Genomic DNA, 22,207 nt, shown 5'->3' on the forward strand with positions numbered 1-22,207 from the left:
GGGTGGCCATTTTCATCTCCAGACCAATAGTGTATAGCAGATCTGGAGCTGTTAAATAGGTGGTTTGCTCTTTAGTGGAAAAGTAAAATGCTCTAAAGAATTCAAATATTTTATGGCTTTTTTATGGGTTCTGGACATTTACTTTATCAAACACATATATTTAAAAAAGATGTTTGCTTATATTCCTCTTACTGCCTGCGAGGTAGAATTCCAAAGCAGTAATCTCAGTTGGTGGCAGAGGACTGAGTTAATAGCATTTGTATATTTTTGGAGTAGCTGTGCAAATGTTCCTCTGTCAGCTATCTAATCATCTTTCCAAAAATATGTGCCATTGTTTTTACTTTTCGCATCATAAATGTTATCTCGCCCTAAGGCAAGTCATAGGGGAGAAAAGAGATCTGCCTTTCTAAATCTGTCAAATAAGAGTCTTACAGGTTCATGAGAATATTGGAGAAGATCACTGGTCTCCAAGATACTAAAAAGACAAAACAATCTGCAGCATATTGAGTGTTGCCTGTCTCTACCGGGCATTATTTTAACAGAAATAAGGATATATTCTAATCAATTGTTGAAAGCTGTTTTCGCTATTGAGTTTAGTATTTTATTTGTATATACATTTTTGATAAGCTTTTCTAATAGATTAGAATGTATCCCATAGTCATAATATTAGTTACCAAATGAATATCTATTTGGATAATAGGCAAACATAATGCTCTAACACTGTCATGGCCAACTTCCTAAAACATGGGGGCCACAGATGAATATGTTAGAAGCCTAAGAGCCACATATATATGTATGGCTATTAAACACACGGTAATCATGTTTCTACATTTTTATATTATATTATTTAAGAATTTACTAAAGAGAATTTTAACTGATGGGAAAGAGTTTTATTAGGGGCCTAATTAAAGGAATTTAATTTATTTTAATATAGATTTTTATTGAAAATATTTTTCTTTTTGTTTTTTTATAGCAACACAAACCATACAACAGAAGTCTGAAAATAATATACATTGTAACAATGACATTAACAGCTTAAAACTTATCCAGAAAAGAGAGAGGAAAAATGGACTTGTCACAATCAATCATCTGACGATATTTACAGAGTTCTGCTAGTAACCTAAGCTCATTGATAAACTAAAACAATTGAAATTAATATATTAGGTTGTTCTACTTTTTACTATAAAGGCTGAAATTATAGCTGCTTTTTACTATGAACAAAGTTCAAGATAAAGGGAAAGGGAGAGAATAGTCAGAAATGGAGAGAGAGAGGGTAGGAGAGGGAAACGGGGAAGGACCTATACTGAACCTCATCTTTTACTCTGTGAGGTATGGTTCAGTATCTGAATGACTTCACAGAGACCTTCAGTTCGGGAATAGATGGACCTATGTGTAAAAGACCCTTCATATATTCTCTACTCTAGTTTTGGGTGTATCATGCATAATCCAGTAATACCAAACTTTCTGGAAGGTTTCCTGCGTACCTTGTAGCGTGGCTGTCTGTGCTGACATATTATAATAGTGTCTAATCTTAAGTATAATTTCCCCCCAGTTTGGAGCGCTCTCCTTCCAGCGACGTGCAATACACACCCTAGTGGCTGTGCAGGTAATCTTAATGAATTGATTTATATGTTTGTTGAACTCTTTAAGTCTGGTATGTAGTAATGCTTGTTCCATAGAGAGTTTAATGGGACTTTCCAGAATGGAACTTAGGAAATGTGACAGTTTATTCCATATTTTATGGGAATGAGGGCAGTCCCACCACATGTGTTTGTATGAGCCCTCTTCTTCGCAACCCCTATAGCAGAGTTTTGAACCATTTCTTATAGTATGTGAGGTTATTATCGGGGTAAGGTACCAGCGAATGTCAGTCTTAATACAGTTCTCTAGCATGTCTGCACTAAGAAGCCCTCTTCCTGCATTATATAAAATGCCATGCCATGTGTGTACATCAAATACCTTATCAAGATCTGTTTCCCATTTAGTTTGTAGAGGGGTTTTAGTGTTCCCTGTGGCACGTTGAATTGCTTGGTATAGTCGTGTTATAGAGTTCTTGGGTCTTGTTGGCGAGCTACATATGATTTCTAAGGTGGTGAGAGGACCACTTGAGCCCCCTGGTGTAAGGTGTTGTATGGTGGAAGAAATTTGTAGGTATAAGAACCAGTGAAGCTTGATTGGGTTAAGTTTTTCTTGTAATTGTGTGTAGGTAATCATTTTACCCCTATCCAATAGATCTGCTATTCTATATAATCCTCTGTTTTCCCACTTTTTAATAATTGGAGTACATTCCACTTTAGTTACACATCTTAATGGTGTTTTGATAGAATTATGTGGTAGTAGTTTAAAGTGAGTTTGGTCCACTGTTTAATCATGAAGTCTGAGATTGAGAAAGCAACATGATTTTTACCTGAGCAGTGTTTTGGGTCCCATAGTATTAATGATCGTGGTTCTACTTCTGTAATGTCTGCCTCTATTTTTGTCCATATAATATCCTCTTCTAATTAATTAAGGAGAGCTGTTTGTGCTAGCCTCGCCGCCTGGTAGTATTGTTTAAAATTTGGTGCCCCAATTCCCCCCCAATTTTCTATGCCTATTGAGTATATTAGATGAGATTCGGGTCTTTTTATTGCCTCTTATGAAACCATTGATGTGTTTTTGGAGATCGTCAAAATCTTGGGTTGGGATACTTATGGGTAGTGTACGGAACAAATATAGAAACCGTGGGAGTATCGTCATTTTGACTGCAGATAACCTACCAAACCAAGAAAATCTCAGTTTGCTCCAGTTTCTTAGATCCTGTTTGATGGATTTATATAATGTGGGGAAATTAGCCTGATATAATTCTGAGGAGCTTTTTGTTAGGTTGATCCCTAAATATCGAAGGTATTGTTTAACCCATTTAAATTCAAAATTTAATTCTATTAGCTTTGATGTATGATCAGAAAGTGCAATGGGCATTGCTTCACATTTCTCTAAATTTACTTTGTAACCCGAGATTTTGGAAAATAAATCGATCGTTTTGTAAAGATTTGGTAGGGAGATCAAGGGTTTGGTCAAGGATAGTAAGATGTCGTCCGCAAATAAAGTAAGTTTATACTCTCCCCGTTTAATAGTTATTCCTGAGATATCTGGAGAATTTCTAATGTGTTGAGCTAGGGGCTCTATGCACAGTGCAAACAACAGGGGGGACAGCGGACACCCCTGTCGGGTACCGTTGAGGACTGCAAATTTATCAGACTGATGACCCATAGCCCTGACTCGCGCTGTCGGGGTGGAGTATATATTTTTAATCGGTTCTAGAAATGGGCCTCCAATTCCTCTAATTCCAAAACCGCTAGCATAAAATCCCAATCAACTCTATCAAATGCCTTCTCTGCATCCAAAGAGAGCAACAGAGAAGGCGTTTTTGTGTCTTGTGCATAATCAATTAAGGCAATTATTCTCCTAATATTATCTGGAGCCTCTCTGTTTTTAATGAAACCCACCTGGTCGGGATGAATTAGTTTGGGGAGGATGTGTTTTAGGCGGTTAGCTAAGATTTTTGTGAAGATTTTTAAGTCCTGATTTATTAGGGAGATTGGTCTATAATTATGACAAGACAATTTATCTTTACGTGGTTTGGGGATTACTATGATCTTGGCATCCAAAAGTTCAGGGGGGATGGGGTGACCCTGCATAATATGATTACAGAATTTGACTAAGTGAGATGTAAGAGATGTTTTGAATAATTTATAATAATCACCCGGGAAGCCGTCTGGGCCAGTCGCCTTCCCTGGTTTTAGTTCCTGTAAAACTGTAAGCACCTCTTGGCTTGTGATGTCTGCACTTAGGGTGTCAAACTCTTGTTGGTTAATTGAAGGTAGGTTAGCCTCATCTAAGAATTTTACGAGTAAATTTTGGATTTGTGCTGTTTTGTTAACTTTGTGCCCATCATATAAAGCCCCGTAATATGCGGCAAAGGTGTTAACTATATCTATTGGGTTGGAGGTCGTTTCCCCTCCCGGCTTGCGAAGTGTGGGAATTGTAATATCTCTAGTTTTGTTTCTAATTTTGTTGGCTAGGTATCTATCCGGCTTATTCGCGTAGATAAAGTATTTAGATTGCAGTCTTAGCCCTGCTCTACTCGATTGATCGTTTAGTATTTTATCTAAGGCCTGTCTCTTATCTTGTAGAATTTTATAAGTGTTAATGGATCCGGTCAGTTTATGCCGCCTTTCCAAAGCAGCTATTTCTGACTGATAATTGGCTATTAGTGCATTTGCTTTGCGTTTGTATTGTGATTTAATCTGGATTAATAATCCTCTCAATACCGATTTATGAGCTGCCCACACCTGAATGGGGTTATCTACAGTATCAGCATTAAGATTCCAATATTCTACCATGTGTGTAAGTACGACCTCTTTCTGTATGAAGTCTTTCAGAATTATAGGATCGTATGTCCAACTCTTCATAGAATTGGGTGGGAGACGCCCCCTCCACCTTTATTAGTACCATTGCGTGATCTGACCATACACACGGAGAAATAGAGGAGGAGACAAGATTTGTTAGTAATATTTGGCTCAGGAAAATATAATCAAGTCTAAAATATTTGTGATGGGCCGCGGAGAAGAAAGTGTGGTCTGAAGTGTCACCATATAGTGCCTTCCAGGAGTCTAGTAGGTTATGTCCCTCTAAAGTATTTAAGATTGATTTAGCTTTACTTATATGTCTGTTGTGTCTAGGAGGCTGTTGTGTGTTTGGGTAATAATCTTGTTTATAAAGAGATACATTAAAATCTCCAGCCAGAAATATTCTAGTTGTGTTCCAGCTGGAAAGGAGGAATGACAACCTAGTAAAAAATTGTTCCTGTTGTTCATTTAGGAATTTAATTTATACCTTAATTAATATAAAACACCAAAGCTATTTGAGACCCACACTAGAATTGCACCAAACAAAATATTTCACTTAATGCACTTCTGTGCAATGACTATTAGGGAATGGCGAATGTTTAGCAACATTCGAAAAATGAAACGAATTTTAACACAATTGTTTGTTCATTTCTAATTTCAAATGTTTGCAAGATTCTATAATTTGTTTAACGTAATAGTATTTCTAATGATTTCTTTAAATGTAATATTCAATTTAAATTCAAATTTGAATCAATATATTTGTAATAGTGTTTCTAATGCTCTTGCTAAATGTAATATTGGAATGATGAAATATTAGAAATAGAAAAACTTGAACCGATATATTTGTATCTATTATGTATCAATTTACTAAATTCCCTCTCACGTGAACTTTTGAACTTCTGAATAGTATTGTGAGGCTCGTGGGATACTCCTCTATCAGACCGAACTCGGCCAGTAGTCTTGTTATCCCGGCTTCGAGTCGGAAAGATAGGGAATATCCCAGAGCAGAGAATATCAGGAAAATGAGGAGAGCGGCACTCACCACAGGCAGGACAGCACAAGGCAAATAGGCAGACAGGATACAGCAACAGAAAAGCAGACCAGCAATTCAGGGGTTAACTAGTTAGCGTAGTAAGACAGGCAAGGATTCTGCAACAAAGTATCAGTCCAGCAGATTAGGGGTTAACCAGGTAGCGTAGTAAGACAGGCAAGGTTCAGTAACAAGGATCAGTCCAGCAGCTAAGGGGTTAACCAGTTAGCGTAGTGAGACAGGCAGGGTTCAGTAACAAGTATCAGTCCAGCAGATAAGGGGTTAATCAGTTAGCGTAGTGAGACAGGCAGAGTTCAGTAACAGGTATCAGTCCAGCAGATAAGGGGTTAACCAGTTAGCGTAGTGAGACAGGCAGGGTTCAGTAACAGGTATCAGTCCAGCAGATAAGGGGTTAACCAGTTAGCGTAGTGAGACAGGCAGGGTTCAGTAACAGGTATCAGTCCAGCAGATAAGGGGTTAACCAGTTAGCGTAGTGAGACAGGCAGGGTTCAGTAACAGGTATCAGTCCAGCAGATTAGGGGTTAACCAGTTAGCGTAGTGAGACAGGCAGGGTTCAGTAACAGGTATCAGTCCAGCAGATAAGGGGTTAACCAGTTAGCGTAGTGAGACAGGCAGGGTTCAGTAACAAATATCAGTCCAGCAGATAAGGGGTTAACCAGTTAGCGTAGTGAGACAGGCAGGGTTCAGTAACAAGTATCAGTCTAGCAGATAAGGGGTTAACCAGTTAGCGTAGTAAGACAGGCAGGGTTCAGTAACAGGTATCAGTCCAGCAGATAAGGGGTTAACCAGTTATCATAGTGAGACAGGCAGGGTTCAGTAACAGGTATCAGTCCAGCAGATAAGGGGTTAACCAGTTAGCGTAGTGAGACAGGCAGGGTTCAGTAACAGGTATCAGTCCAGCAGATTAGGGGTTAACCAGTTAGCGTAGTGAGACAGGCAGGGTTCAGTAACAGGTATCAGTCCAGCAGATAAGGGGTTAACCAGTTAGCGTAGTGAGACAGGCAGGGTTCAGTAACAAATATCAGTCCAGCAGATAAGGGGTTAACCAGTTAGCGTAGTGAGACAGGCAGGGTTCAGTAACAAGTATCAGTCTAGCAGATAAGGGGTTAACCAGTTAGCGTAGTAAGACAGGCAGGGTTCAGTAACAGGTATCAGTCCAGCAGATAAGGGGTTAACCAGTTAGCATAGTGAGACAGGCAGGGTTCAGTAACAGGTATCAGTCCAGCAGATAAGGGGTTAACCAGTTAGCGTAGTGAGACAGGCAGGGTTCAGTAACAGGTATCAGTCCAGCAGATAAGGGGTTAACCAGTTAGCGTAGTGAGACAGGCAGGGTTCAGTAACAGGTATCAGTCCAGCAGATAAGGGGTTAACCAGTTAGCATAGTGAGACAGGCAGGGTTCAGTAACAGGTATCAGTCCAGCAGATAAGGGGTTAACCAGTTAGCGTAGTGAGACAGGCAGGGTTCAGTAACAGGTATCAGTCCAGCAGATAAGGGGTTAACCAGTTAGCATAGTGAGACAGGCAGGGTTCAGTAACAGGTATCAGTCCAGCAGATAAGGGGTTAACCAGTTAGCGTAGTGAGACAGGCAGGGTTTAGTAACAGGTATCAGTCCAGCAGATAAGGGGTTAACCAGTTAGCGTAGTGAGACAGGCAGGGTTCAGTAACAGGTATCAGTCCAGTAGATAAGGGGTTAACCAGTTAGCGTAGTGAGACAGGCAGGGTTCAGTAACAGGTATCAGTCCAGCAGATAAGGGGTTAACCAGTTAGCGTAGTGAGACAGGCAGGGTTCAGTAACAGGTATCAGTCCAGCAGATAAGGGGTTAACCAGTTAGCGTAGTGAGACAGGCAGGGTTTAGTAACAGGTATCAGTCCAGTAGATAAGGGGTTAACCAGTTAGCGTAGTGAGACAGGCAGGGTTCAGTAACAGGTATCAGTCCAGCAGATAATGGGTTAACCAGTTAGCATAGTGAGACAGGCAGGGTTCAGTAACAGGTATCAGTCCAGCAGATAAGGGGTTAACCAGTTAGCGTAGTGAGACAGGCAGGGTTCAGTAACAGGTATCAGTCCAGCAGATAAGGGGTTAACCAGTTAGCGTAGTGAGACAGGCAGGGTTCAGTAACAGGTATCAGTCCAGTAGATAAGGGGTTAACCAGTTAGCGTAGTGAGACAGGCAGGGTTCAGTAACAGGTATCAGTCCAGCAGATAAGGGGTTAACCAGTTAGCGTAGTGAGACAGGCAGGGTTCAGTAACAGGTATCAGTCCAGCAGATAAGGGGTTAACCAGTTAGCGTAGTGAGACAGGCAGGGTTCAGTAACAGGTATCAGTCCAGCAGATAAGGGGTTAACCAGTTAGCATAGTGAGACAGGCAGGGTTCAGTAACAGGTATCAGTCCAGTAGATAAGGGGTTAACCAGTTAGCGTAGTGAGACAGGCAGGGTTCAGTAACAGGTATCAGTCCATCAAACGATCTGTCACTCCCAGGGGTACACGAAGTAGCACCTATACTTGGGCAGTGACAGGTTACTTGCTGACTGTTTAAATACCCTTGGCAAGGTGCCAAGAGACCAGCCAGCATCAGGAGAGTGTGGCGATGACGTAAGCGCGGCATGCACACTGAGCCGACACAGCCCTAGGCAACGAGCATGGAGAGGATGCCACGCCCCTAGCAACAGCGCAGCGTGACAAGTATTTGTTGAATCTAATGTTACATTAGAAATTTCGAAAGTGAATATTCAATCTATTATGAACACTCGAAAACCAAAGTAACATTAGAAAACCAGAAATAACATTTGTTTAATCTTTGGTCCTTATCGACATTTGTTTGTCCAAGATGAATCTCCACAGGACTATTCATTCTACCAAGCGAATTGTACTTTCAACATATTTACCCATCCCTAATGACAATATGTTCATGTCAGGGTTAATTGAAGGGACATTAAGGTCAAAAGTAAACTTTAATGGTTCATTTAAAGCATTCAGACTTTTTAATTGACTTCTGTTATTAAATTTACTTTGTTCTTTTTACATCCTTTGTTGGAAAGCATACCTAGGTAGACTCAGGAGCAGCAATGCACTAATGGGAGTTAGCTGGTGAATGGTGGCAACATATATATGCCTCTTGTCAATGGATTATCAGATGTGTTTAACTAGGTCCCAGTATTGCATTACTGCTCTTGATATCCTTTGTTGAAAAGCATATTTAATTAGGCTTAGTAGCTACTGATTGGTGGCTGCACATAGATGCCTCGTGTTATTGGCTGACCCATGTGCATTGCTATTTCTTCAACAAAGGCTACCTAAAGTATGAAGCAAATTAGATGATAGAAGTAAATTGGAATGTTGCTTAAAATTGTATTTTCTATCTTAATCATGAAAGAAAAATGTTGGGTTTCGTGTCCCTTTAACCCACGTTGCAAAAATGCTAAGAAAAAAAAAAAGTGTCTGCTTCTCTATAGCCGTTTTTCTCCAAAGTCATGGAAAAAAGTGTTCATTCTGAAATAAGCGACTATTATAAGAAGTCAAATTTCCTTAGTCAATTTAAATGTGGCTCCTATCCAAATCATTCCCTTCGTACCAACATTTAAAAAAATGTAATGAAATCTAGTGTGGAACAGAAAATGAACGAGGGCCAGATTTTAAAATGCTTTCAATACTGCACCGACACGAAGAATTTACACAAGATTCAGTGTTCTGGAATCTCCGCACACTAACAAAAGTAGCCTCACACTTCGGATTGTGCGCATTTGGATTCAATTCATTTCCGCAAAGCAAATATCTTTGCTATTTAATGGCATGCATTTGTAGTGATTTATTAATTCAAAATGCTAATACGAAAACAGTCAAATAATTTATGCTTTGGCATCGGCTGCACATAAATCTTTTATTTACATAACTGATATATAGCCAAGTATTTTGCTATGTATTATCATGATGAAATGTATTAATATTTACAAAATGTGTATAATTAATAATTATTTTATGCTTTTTATTGGAGTCATTCATAGCTTAAAGGGACGTATCAGTTGGTAGTATGCTGTGCCAATTTCTATGCGAACACAGACCTTACCAATCAGCTTCCACACTCCAGCTGCCAACGTTATGATAAATTAAGATTATGCATTGTAAAGCCCCAGAATATTCTGATTACATTTGAATTGATGTCACTTTAAAACAAAATGGGACAAATGCATATTGCCAGGGTGCCATGGCTTCAAAATTATTACTTCTGGCTACTAACATTTCCCAATTCTATATAAATTGTTATATATAAAAATATTTATCTGCCTCCGTAAAAAGTTTACATTAGGCTCTTAACCCCTTAGTGACCAGAGCACTTTTCCATTTTCTGTCCGTTTGGGACCAAGGCTATTTTTACATTTTTGCGGTGTTTGTGTTTAGCTGTAATTTTCTTCTTACTCATTTACTGTACCCACACATATTATATATAGTTTATATACTCATTTACTGTACCCACACATATTATATACCGTTTTTCTCGCCATTAAATGGACTTTCTAAAGATACCATTATTTTCATCATATCTTATAATTTACTATAAAAAAAATGATAAAATATGAGGAAAAATTGAAAAAAACACACTTTTTCTAACTTTGACCCCCAAAATCTGTTACATATCTAAAACCACCAAAAAACACCCATGCTAAATAGTTTCTACATTTTGTCCTGAGTTTAGAAATACCCAATGTTTACATGTTCTTTGCTTTTTTTGCAAGTTATAGGGCCATAAATACAAGTAGCACTTTGCTATTTCCAAACCATTTTTTTCCAAAATTAGCGCTAGTTACATTAGAACACTGATATCTTTCAGGAATCCCTGAATATCCCTTGACATGTATATATTTTTTTTTAGTAGACATCCCAAAGTATTGATCTAGGCCAATTTTGGTATATTTCATACCACCATTTCACCGCCAAATGCGATCAAATACAAAAAATTGTTCACTTTTTCACAATTTTTTTCACAAACTTTAGGTTTCTCACTGAAATCATTTACAAACAACTTGTGCAATTATGGCATAAATGGTTGTAAATTCTTCTCTGGGATCCCCTTTGTTCAGAAATAGCACACATATATGGCTTTGGCGTTGCTTTTTGGTAATTAGAAGGCCGCTAAATGCCACTGCGCACCACAAGTGTATCATGCCCAGCAGTTAAGGGGTTAATTAGGGAGCTTTTAGGGAGCTTGTAGGGTTAATTTTAGCTTTAGTGTAGTGTAGTAGACAACCCCAAGTATTGATCTAGGCACATTTTGGTATATTTCATGCCACCATTTCACCGCCAAATGCGATCAAATTAAAAAAAACGTAAAATTTTTCACAATTTTAGGTTTCTCACTGAAATCATTTACAAACAGCTTGTGCAATTATGGCACAAATGGTTGTAAATGCTTGTCTGGGATCCCCTTTGTTCAGAAATAGCAGACATATATGACTTTGGCGTTGCTTTCTGGTAATTAGAAGGCCACTAAATCCTGTTGCGCCTCACACGTGTATTATGGCTAGCAGTGAAAGGGTTAATTGTAGTGAGCTTGCAGGGTTAATTTTAGCTTTAGTGTAGAGATCAGCCTCCCATCTGACACATCCCACCCCCTGATCCCTCCCAAACAGCTCCCTTCCCTCCCCCACCCCACAATTGTCCCCGCCATCTTAAGTACTGGCAGAAAGTCTGCCAGTACTAAAATAAAAGGGTTTTAAAAAAAAAATGAAATGGTTTTTTAGCATATTTACATATGCTACTGTGTAGGATCCCCCCCTTAGCCCCCAACCTCCCTGATCCCCCCCAAAACCGCTCTCTAACCCTCCCCTCTGCCTTATTGGGGGCCATCTTGGGTACTGGCAGCTGTCTGCCAGTACCCAGTTTACAATAAAAAGTGCTTTTTTTGTCTTTGGTTTTTTTTTTCTGTAGTGTAGCTTCCCCCCCCCCCCCCCCACCCCCCACAGACAAACCCCCACCACCTTGCTGATTATTTAAATTTTCGATATTTTTTATCTTTTTATTTTCAAATTTTCTGCAGTGTAGCGGTTCCCACCCGCTCCCTCCCCGTGCACGCGCCCGCCCCCACCCTCCCGTGCACGTGCGCGCGCCCGTGCGCGCCCCCAGCCACCCCCGCCCACGATCCCGCCCCCCTTCACATCCACATGGCCATCGATGGCCGCCACCCGCCTCCCGGTCCGGCTCCCACTCACCAACGCAGGTAGCCACCGATCTCCGGTGCAGAGAGGGCCACAGAGTGGCTCTCTCTGCACCGGATTACTTAAAAAGGTTATTGCAGGATGCCTCCATATCGAGGCATCACTGCAATAACCGGAAAGCAGCTGGAAGCGAGCAGGATCGCTTCCAGCTGCTTTCCACACTGAGGACGTGCAGGGTACGTTCTCAGGCATTAACTGCCTTTTTTCTGAGGACGTACCCTGCACGTCCTCAGTCGTTAAGGGGTTAAATTTTTTATTGGGCTGCTAAATTTAATATTAAATTTTAACAAAATTTCTAGAATCCCTTAAAGTGAAATTTATCAAGAAAGCTGTCAAAAAGCCGCGCACCAAGCACGGTGCGATGAGCAGCGGACTGTTGTTAACTAACAGTCATCGATCTCGCTGCTCATCGGCTTATTCGCAGCTTTCTTGCTAGCCTGTCACTAAGCACCCACACTATACTATACTGTATTACCACCTAAACCGCCGCTCTGGGACCCCGCTGCAACTCTAATAAATATATTAACCCCTAAACTGCCGCTCCCGGACCCCGCCGCAACTCTAATAAATATATTAACCCTAAACCGCCGCTCCTGGACCCCGCCGCCACCTACATTATACCTATTAACCCCTAATCTGCCGCCCCCTATACCGCCGCCACCTACATAAAGTTATTTACCCCTATCCTGCCGATCCCGGACCCCGCCGCAACTAAATAAATTGTTTAACCCCTAAACCGCCGCACCCGGAGCCCGCCGCCACCTACATTACATTTATTAACCCCTATTCTGCCCCCCCTACACCGCCGCCACCTACATTACATTTATTAACCCCTAATCTGCCCCCCCTACATCGCCGCCACTATATTAAATGAATTAACCCCTAAACCTAAGTCTAACCCTAACCCTAACACCCCCCTAACTTAAATATCATTTAAATACATCTAAATAAATTTAATATTATTAACTAAATTATTCCTATTTAAAACTAAATACTTACCTATAAAATAAATCTTAAGATAGCTACAATATAACTAATAGTTACATTTGTATCTATCTTAGGGTTTATTTTTATTTTACAGGCAACTTTGTATTTATTTTAGCTAGGTACAATAGCTATTAAATAGTTATTAACTATTTAATAGCTACCTAGCTAAAATAAATACACAATTACCTGTAAAATAAATCCTAACTTAAGTTACAATTACACCTAACACTATACTATAATTAAATAAATTAAATTAATTAAATACAATTACCTACAATTAAATAAAATTAACTAAAATTAACTAAAGTACAAAAACAAACACTAAATTACAGAAAATAAAAAAAATTACAAGAAGTTTAAACTAATTACACCTAATCTAAGCCCCCTAATAAAATAAAAAAGCGCCCCAAAATAATAAAATTCCCTACCCTAAACCAAATTACAAATAGCCCTTAAAAGGGCCTTTTGCGAGGCATTGCCCCAAAGTAATCAGCTCTTTTACCTGAAAAACAAACAAAATTACCTGTAAAATAAATCCTAACCTAAGTTACAATTACACCTAACACTATACTATAATTAAATAAATTAAATTAATTAAATACAATTACCTAACATTAAATAAAATTAACTAAAATACAAAAAAAATAAAACACTAAATTACAGAAAATAAAAAAATTACAAGAATTTTAAACTAATTACACCTAATCTAAGCCCCCTAATAAAATAAAAAAGCCCCCCAAAATAATAAAATTCCCTACCCTAAACTAAATTACAAATAGCCCTTAAAAGGGCCTTTTGCGGGGCATTGCCCCAAAGTAATCAGCTCTTTTACCTGAAAAAAAAGAAATACAACCCCCCCAACATTAAAACCCACCACCCACACACCCAACCCTACTCTAAAACCCACCCAAACCCCCCTTAAAAAAAACTAACACTACCCCCTTGAAGATCACCCTACCTTGAGCCGTCTTCACCCAGCCGGCCAGAAGTCTTCATCCGATCCGGCCAGAAGTCTTCATCGAATCCGGGCAGAAGAGGTCCTCCAAGCGGCAGAAGTCTTCATCCAAGCAGCATCTTCTATCTTCTTCCATCCGACGAGAAGCGGCACCATCTTGAAGACATCCGACGCGGAGCATCCATCGATCCCTATGACTAAACAACAAATGACGGTTCCTTTAAATGACGTCATCCAAGATGGCGTCCCTTGAATTCCGATTGGCTGATAGGATTCTATCAGCCAATCGGAATGAAGGTAGGAAAAATCCGATTGGCTGATGCAATCAGCCAATAGGATTGACCTCGCATTCTATTGGCTGTTCTGATCAGCCAATAGAATGCGAGGTCAATCCTATTGGCTGATTGGATCAGCAAATCGGATTGAACTTCAATCCGATTGGCTGATTGCATCACCCAATCGGATTCTTCCTACCTTAATTCCGATTGGCTCATAGAATTATTAGTTAATAACTATTTAATAACTATTGTACCTAGTTAAAATAAATACAAAGTTGCCTGTAAAATAAAAATAAACCCTAAGCTAGCAACAATGTAACTATTAGTTATATTGTAGCTATCTTAGGGTTTATTTTATAGGTAAGTATTTAGTTTTTAAATAGGAATAATTTAGTTAATGATAGTAATTTTATTTAGATTTATTTAAATTATATTTAAGTTAGGGGGGTTAGGGTTAGACTTTTAGGGTTTAATAACTTTAATATAGTGGCGGAGGTGTAGGGGGGCAGGATAGGGATTAATAAGTTTAATGTAGGTGGCGGCGGTGTAGGGGGGGCAGGATAGGGGTTAATAAGTTTAATGTAGGTGGCGGTGGTGTAGGGGGGGCAGGATAGGGGTTAATAAGTTTAATGTAGGTGGCGGCGGTGTAGGGGGAGCAGGATAGGGGTTAATATGTATAATGTAGGTGGTGGCGGGGTCCGTGAGCGGCGGTTTAGGGGTTAATACCTTTATTTAGTTGCGACGGGTCTGGGAGCGGCGGTTTAGGGGGTTAAACAATTTATTTAGTTGTGGCGGGGCCCGGGAGCAGCGGTTTAGGGGTTAATAAGTATAATGTAGGTGGCGGCGGTGTAGGGGGGGCAGATTAGGGGTGTTTAGAATCGGGTTACATGTTAGGGTGTTAGGTGCAGACATTTCCCATAGGAATCAATGGGCGGCGGATTGAAAACCAGGTACGCTGGGCCGGAATAGTGGCAAGCGTACCTGGTTGTTCTTTGATAACTTCCAAAAGTACTCAGATTGTGCCGAACTTGCGTTCGGAACATCTGGAGTGACGTAACCATCGATCTGTGTCGGACTGAGTCCGGCGGATCGTATGTCACGTCACTAGATTCTACTTTTGCCGGTCTGTAGGGCTTGATAACTATGGCGAATCAGCCTCGCCACAAATACGCTGCGGAATTCCAGCGTATTTGCGGTTGACAGCTTGATAAATAGAGGCCAGAATTTCAGTTGTACTAGCAAACAGGAGGTTAAACTAACTTGTTTTAAGAGATACGGACACATAAATAAATTATATAATAACAAAATGTATTTACAAGTAACAGTAAGTATGTGCAAGAATTAATAACACCAATAGCTACTTACTATTTTAATGGGATTTATGAGGTTGATGTGATGAACACAGTTTCTGATTATTTGGTGGAATATTAGATAAAGACACTCGCATTTTATTATCAAGCATTTTTAAGCTTCCACTTCCTATCCATACATCAAGTACAGGGGCAGCAATGCACTACTGGGAGCTAGCTGCAAAAAAACAAACACTTTGACTTCTGCTCAGCGTTTAAGCTGCTGCCCTCAGAGCTCTGCGAGTTGAACTGACTACTGCCCGTGCTGCAAACACCCTGCTGTCCCACTCACTGACTACACATGCAGTCATAAGCCGATTGAGGAGACTACACATGCAGTCATGAGCCAATGTGCTACCAAAGCCGCCAATAGGTTAAGGTATCAATCATGAGTCAACCATGTGATATGCGTAGCAAGCAGGCGGAAAGTCGGTAACCAAAAAAAAAATGTAAAAAAAATTTAAATTAAAAAAAATTTGTGCTGAAGCATGGACACACCTACACACTGCTGCCGACACACTAATGTGTCATGACACACAGTTTGGAAAGCACTGATATATATATAAATGTAGAGTATAAGGAACAGCGCTCACGATTTGCAATGTCAAACAAACAAGAAATTTCTAATAGTGCATTGGCCCAAAATATAATATTAATCAATCACAAGACTCTAACCTTGTTTTACCTCATCTTTATGAGATATGAAAAATGTCCTAGGGAGTGGAGGTTACCACTCTGGGGCATATTTATCAATGTGCGAGCGGACATGATACGAAGTAGCGTATCATGTCCCGCCGCACATCGATAAATACCGACAGCATACGCTGTCTGCATTTATCATTGTACCAGTAGTTCTTGTGAACTGCTGGTGCAATGCCGCCCCCTACAGATTTGCGGCCAATCGGCCACTAGCAGGGGGTGTCAATCAACCCAATTGTATTCAATCCAGTTGATTTCTCTCCGCGGCCTCAGAGCAGGTGGAGAAGTTATGGAGCAGCGTTTTTTTATACGGAGCTTGATAAATATGTCCCTCCGAGTGTAGTTAAAGGGACAGTCTTGTATAAATTAAACTTTCATTATTCAGATAGGACTTTTAATTTTAATCAACTTTCCAATTTACTTTTATCATCAAATTTGCTTTTTTCTCTTGGTATTCTTAGTTTAAACTAAACCCAGGTAGGCTCATATGCTAATTTCTAACCCTTTGAGGGCTGCCTCTTATCACATTCTTTTTAAATCTCTTTTCAACACAAAGAGACAGAAAGTACACGTGGGCCATATAGATAACACTGTGTTCAGGCACAGAAAGTTATTTAAGATCTAGCACAATACAATGCTAAATTTAAGTCAATAGATAATAAACAGTCACAGTCATGTGATCAGGGGGCTGGAAGAAGGTTCCTAGATACAAGGTAATCACAGAGGTAAAAAGTATATTAATATAACTGTGTTGGTTATGCAAAACTGGGGAATGGGTAATAAAGGAATTATCTATCTTTTAAAACAATAACAATTCTATGGTAGACTGTCCCTTTAAGTCCCAATCGGATGTTTTGTAAATAGAAGCTTTATATGTATGTAAATAAATGTTGGAATTCTATTCCCTTACATTAAACCACTCTGAGGTGTAATGTAAAAAATAGGGAAAGAGCCTATACAATCATAAAAAAAGAATATTTGACTTTAATCGTAATTAAAAAATGAGTAAGGACCCTTAACTTGTGGAAGGGAAAGTAGAGGGTCCTCTCACTGGACTTATAATCTAAAATCATTGAATCACATATATGACACATGTTATTTAGATATGAACATAACATCTGATAATAAAACCAAAGTTTGTTATGTGATGTATAATGCCCTGATAGTCTAATGATTAAAGAGCATAAGAACCATCTTATACATATGTATAGATAAAAACCTGGGGGTCTGGTGAATCATTGGAGCTGCACGTTTATCTTACAGCTCAGAGAAACAAGAAGTGTGCTACGGGCGATAAGTGGAAGGGACTTCACTCAATGTAGGAATTCTACATACAGTGACATCACTTCCACTTTTTGTTTAGCACCTGGGTAGTGCTTGCTGATTAGTGGCGAAATGTAGCCACCAATCAGCAAGTGCTATCTAGGGTTCTGAACCAAAAATGGGCCAGCTCCTAAGCTTAGATTCCTGCTTTTTCAAATTAAGACAGCAGAGCAGGCTTCCCCCTTATTTCAGTTCTTATAACAGCCTTACAGTGCGGACTCCTAGGTAACCCCATGGGAGTGAGCACACTGTTATCTATATGGCACATGTGAACTAGCACTTTCTAGCTGTGAAAAACTGTCCAAATGCACTGAGATAAGAGGTGGCCTTTAAGAGCTTAGAAATTAGCATATGAACTTACCTAGGTTTAGCCTTCAACTAAGAATATCAAGAAAACAAAGCAAATTTGGTGATAAAAGTAAAATGAAAAGTTGTTTAAAATTGCATGCCCTATCTGAATCATGAAAGTTTAATTTTGACAAGAATGTCCCTGTAATATTAACTTATTCTAATATAACTAATATTCTGATTTTGGGTTTTTTTAACAAATGTAAACTGTTTTTGTTTTTTTATTAAACCCTTTTAACCCATCATTACTTATTTTTTGGTGCAACTTGATTTCAGAAAGTGTTTTTTGCTAAACAAATAAATAAACTTGCAGAAATGGAACACACTGTTATATCTCTTCTTGTCTGGGATCTAGGTGAATAGATCTGTAGTTATTCATTCTAACTACTAGGTGTAGAGAATACTACATCAGCAGGCACATATCTTGAACTACTTGGTATTGGTGATATGTCTGTCTTTTACTATTTTCCATCAAATGATAAATATTTGAGGACAGGGCTGGGAAAATCCTGGGAACCAGAGTGCTTTGTAACTTCTGTCTCCTAAACGTCTGTATATGTGTGAGCATCAGAAAGTGCTCTAGTGGTCCCCATAAGCTGTTTCTGGCTTATATAGGAGATATACATTTTAGAACTTTACTAAATGTGTATTTTGTATCGGGGTGAAATTTGCCTACATCTAACACATTTTGCATGTTTATTTGCAGCAAGTGAGCTACAAGCAGATTTTTGGGGTTTCACTTTGCTAATTGCTTGATACAGATGCCCCTCCCAGGACCGGCTTCCTCCTGCATGCAGAGACGGCTCACCTGTGATCAGTGACCGCTCAATGTACCTGTCCTATCCACCAACGATACCTCAGCTAGTAAAGAGATATAAAATGTATCAAGGTATAGTAAGCAAGTTCTACGCGTTTCAGCCTCCAGGTACATTGAGCGGTCACTGATCACAGGTGAGCCGTCTCTGCATGTGTAATTCCTGCCCCAGGACCCACAGAAAACGAACCCAGAGTGCTTTTTAAAGGTCTATCATTCATAGGCTGAAATATTGCACAACGGCGCTTTACTATTTGGAAATCTGAACTGAACTCTAACCCGGAACTTGACCCCTCTGGGACCATTTCCACACGCTGGATACCTGCTGCAGAGGACGGACAGATACTGGCTAAGAACAGGCTAAAAAACGGAGGAAAGCCATACAGAAAGAAGATAAAGTTACTTCTCACATCACTCCGTTTTTACCCGGTCTTTGAATTGACACACTGGTAACATTACCCCCTAAGGAGATCACACTGGTAAACATTACCACCCACGGATCACACTGGTAAACATTATCACCCACGGATCAGCTCCATTTTTGGGAATACTGATATTAAGCATTTTTTAATAGACTTTATAGTTATTTTATCTGTTTTTGTCTTATAGGCTGCCAATAATTCTGGTTGGTTATGCATGCTGCTAATAATTCTGTTTAGTCATATATGCTGCTAATGATTTTGTTTGTTTGAGAGCCTCAGATGGTCACTCTCATTGCAGTCTTTTAGATACACTCATTTTTTACATGATGCCGGCATCTTTTATAGGAGTTATCTGTTAGAATTTATGTTAGAATTTATCTTATATTGTTATAATAAATATTGATTTATTTGTACATATATATCCAATTCTTTTTTTTTGGCTACGTAGACACGCTAATTTTAATTCGATTTTTATTATTTATACTAGTAATGCACTATCTCATTAGAGTTTTTTAGATATTTTGGCTCTCAGCTATTCGTTAGCGCTATCCCTCCCCCACATTTTCTTTATTAGTTTTATACATCAGTTACAAGTCTTTAACAATCAATCTTTCCAGTTTTGACAAAATCATAGTATAACATTTTCATACTGTTTACTTCATGTTTCGACTAATATATAATGCAGTATATGTTTACCCAATCCTGGTCTCAAACATAGAAAATTAAATCTTTTAGGGAGGATACCTGTCCATGAAGCATAATAAACATAAAGATATAAAGAGGTATTCCTTTTTCCCCCTTTCTATTATCATAAAGAAAGAAAGCATAAGAAAAAAAAAAAGACTAACAGACCTTTGTCCTTTCCCCTTTTCAACCACAGAAACAACACAAAGAAAAACAAAAAGAATCTTTCTGTCTATATTAGTACCTTTTCCCCCCCTGTGATCTGTATATACAATATTCAATTTAAAGTTATAACATCTTAAATCCCATAGAAATATTTACGTCTTATAAAAAAAAAAAAAAAAAAAAAAAAAAAGAAATTTCTCTCTCTCCTCTCTTCCCCCTCCCTCTGATATCTAGGCCTGATCGGGCATTTCAAAAAGCCATTCTCCTCTCAATCTGCAATTTTCCATATAGATTGTATTTTTGAAGTTTCCAATTATTTTCTTTTGCTCCTCAATCTCTCTAGATTTAATCCACTTCTCCCATTTGCTAAAGAAACGTGTTATGTTGTTGTCAATGTGGTATATAGTGTCTTGTAATTCTATGAGAAATTGGTGATGAATACTTTCCCCAAGATTCCCAAAGGAAGGTGGTTTGGCCTGTTTCCATCCTTTTAATATAAGATTTCTAGCTAATAAAATTATCATCGTTATAAATTTCCTGTTTTGTAGGTGTTCTTTTTTGTAGTGAAAAAAAAAGATCTGATCTGGTTGTAAGAGTATTTGAGTTTGATAAATTTTGCTCAGCCAGAAATCTATCTTTCCCCAAAAACCTTGTATTTTGGGACATAGCCAAAAGCTATGGATTAGGTTTGTCTTTGGTTGTCTGCATTTAATGCAGAGCGCTCCTTCCCCTGTGCCACCCCATTTAGCAATCTTCTCGGGTGTGATATATACCATCCACATTAACTTTACGTGCTGTTCACGCATAGGGATAGCTAATGATGCTTCCTCCACTCTTTCCACGCTTTTTAATATTACTTGCGTAGTGAGACTCGGAAAGTGAGCTTCCCTCCATTTTACAGTTCCACTTTCAATATGTTGTTTGTAGTTTATATTATTTAATAGGTTATATAGCGGGGATATTGAGTATTTACCGCTTTTGATGAGATTAATTACCGGAACTAGTGGTGCAAGATCCCAGTTATTCCCTTGTATTTGTATTAATTTAAGGCAATAATGCCTAATTTGTAAAAATGAAAAATAATGTTTCTCAGAGAGGAAATATTTATTTTTAATTGTTTCGAAGTCTTCAACTTGAATTATTCCCTGATTATTTTTTGTTAGTTGAATAATGTTGGATAATCCCTTTTCTTGCCAGTCTGAAAATATTTTAGATGAATGGCCCTGTTTGAATTCTGAGTTTCCTTTGATAGTTAAGTATCGTGTTGCATAGGGGTGTATACCTAGATATTTACATGTTCTGTGCCAGGCTACAATTGTATCTCTAAGCAAATCTATTTTTTTAACATATGGTGGAAGGTTCTTAACCTCAAGATGGAGAATATTTTTTAAATAAAGAGGTTTTATCAAGCCATTCTCTATCTCTGGCAAAGTAAAATGGTTACTCTCTAGGAGCCAATCAAGGGCAATCTTGGTCACTGCCACCAGGTTATATATTATTAAGTTAGGAAGACCCAGGCCCAAATATTCTTTTTTAAGTGTTAATTTTTGATAACTCAGTCTAGGTCTGTTATTCGTCCATAAGTATTCCTTAATTGCCTGAATAGAGGTTTTAATCTCCTGTTTCTTAATTAAGAAAGGAATATTCTGGAAAAGATACAATAACCTAGGGAGTGCAATCATCTTAAGTAAATTTATCTTACCAGAGAGAGAAAGTGGCAATGAAGTCCACCTTTTGAGAGTTTCGCAGAATTGTCTAATGCCATTACCAATGTTTAAAGCGTACCATTCTGAAGGGTCTCTGGATATTTTGACCCCCAGGTATGTCATATATTTAGTTACCTCTTTGAATATTTTAGTTTCTGAATCTTGTTTTTTTTGAAGCCATAATACTTCAGATTTAGACTGGTTAATATGATATCCTGAAAAAGAGCCGTAGTTTTTTATAATCTGGCACATTTTATTAAAATTTATCTTTGAATTTCTGGAAAATACCAGTAGGTCATCTGCATAGACCGCTAACTGTATTCTCTTGCCTCCTACCTCAATCCCCTGTATATTATTTCTCAAAGCCATCAGTAAAGGTTCCAATGCAATATTAAAAATTAGGGGCGACAAAGGGCATCCCTGTCTTGTCCCTCTTAGGAGGGGGAAGTAGGGTGTTTTGTTACCATTGATAATTATCGCTGCCCTAGACTCAGTATAAAGTTTCTTAATTAGATTAAGACTATTACCTGAATATCCAAAGTTTATAAGAGAGGCAACAAGGTGGTCCCATGTAACAGAATCAAAAGCTTTACTTGCATCCAGTGATACTATTGAACTATCATCTTTGTTAACTTTTTTGTTATATTTATCATTATACCACTGGTCTGAGATTGTTAAGAAAACTTTCCTTAGATTAACATTTGAGGACCTTCCTTTCATAAAGCCTGTTTGATCCGGATGAATTATTGTATCTAGTGAAACCTGAATCCTTTTAGCTAGAATGCTGGTCAGAATTTTATAATCAATGTTGAGTAATGAGATGGGC

The sequence above is a fragment of the Bombina bombina genome, chromosome 2 (genome assembly GCF_027579735.1).
Source record: "Bombina bombina isolate aBomBom1 chromosome 2, aBomBom1.pri, whole genome shotgun sequence".
In the NCBI taxonomy this organism is placed as follows: domain Eukaryota; kingdom Metazoa; phylum Chordata; class Amphibia; order Anura; family Bombinatoridae; genus Bombina; species Bombina bombina.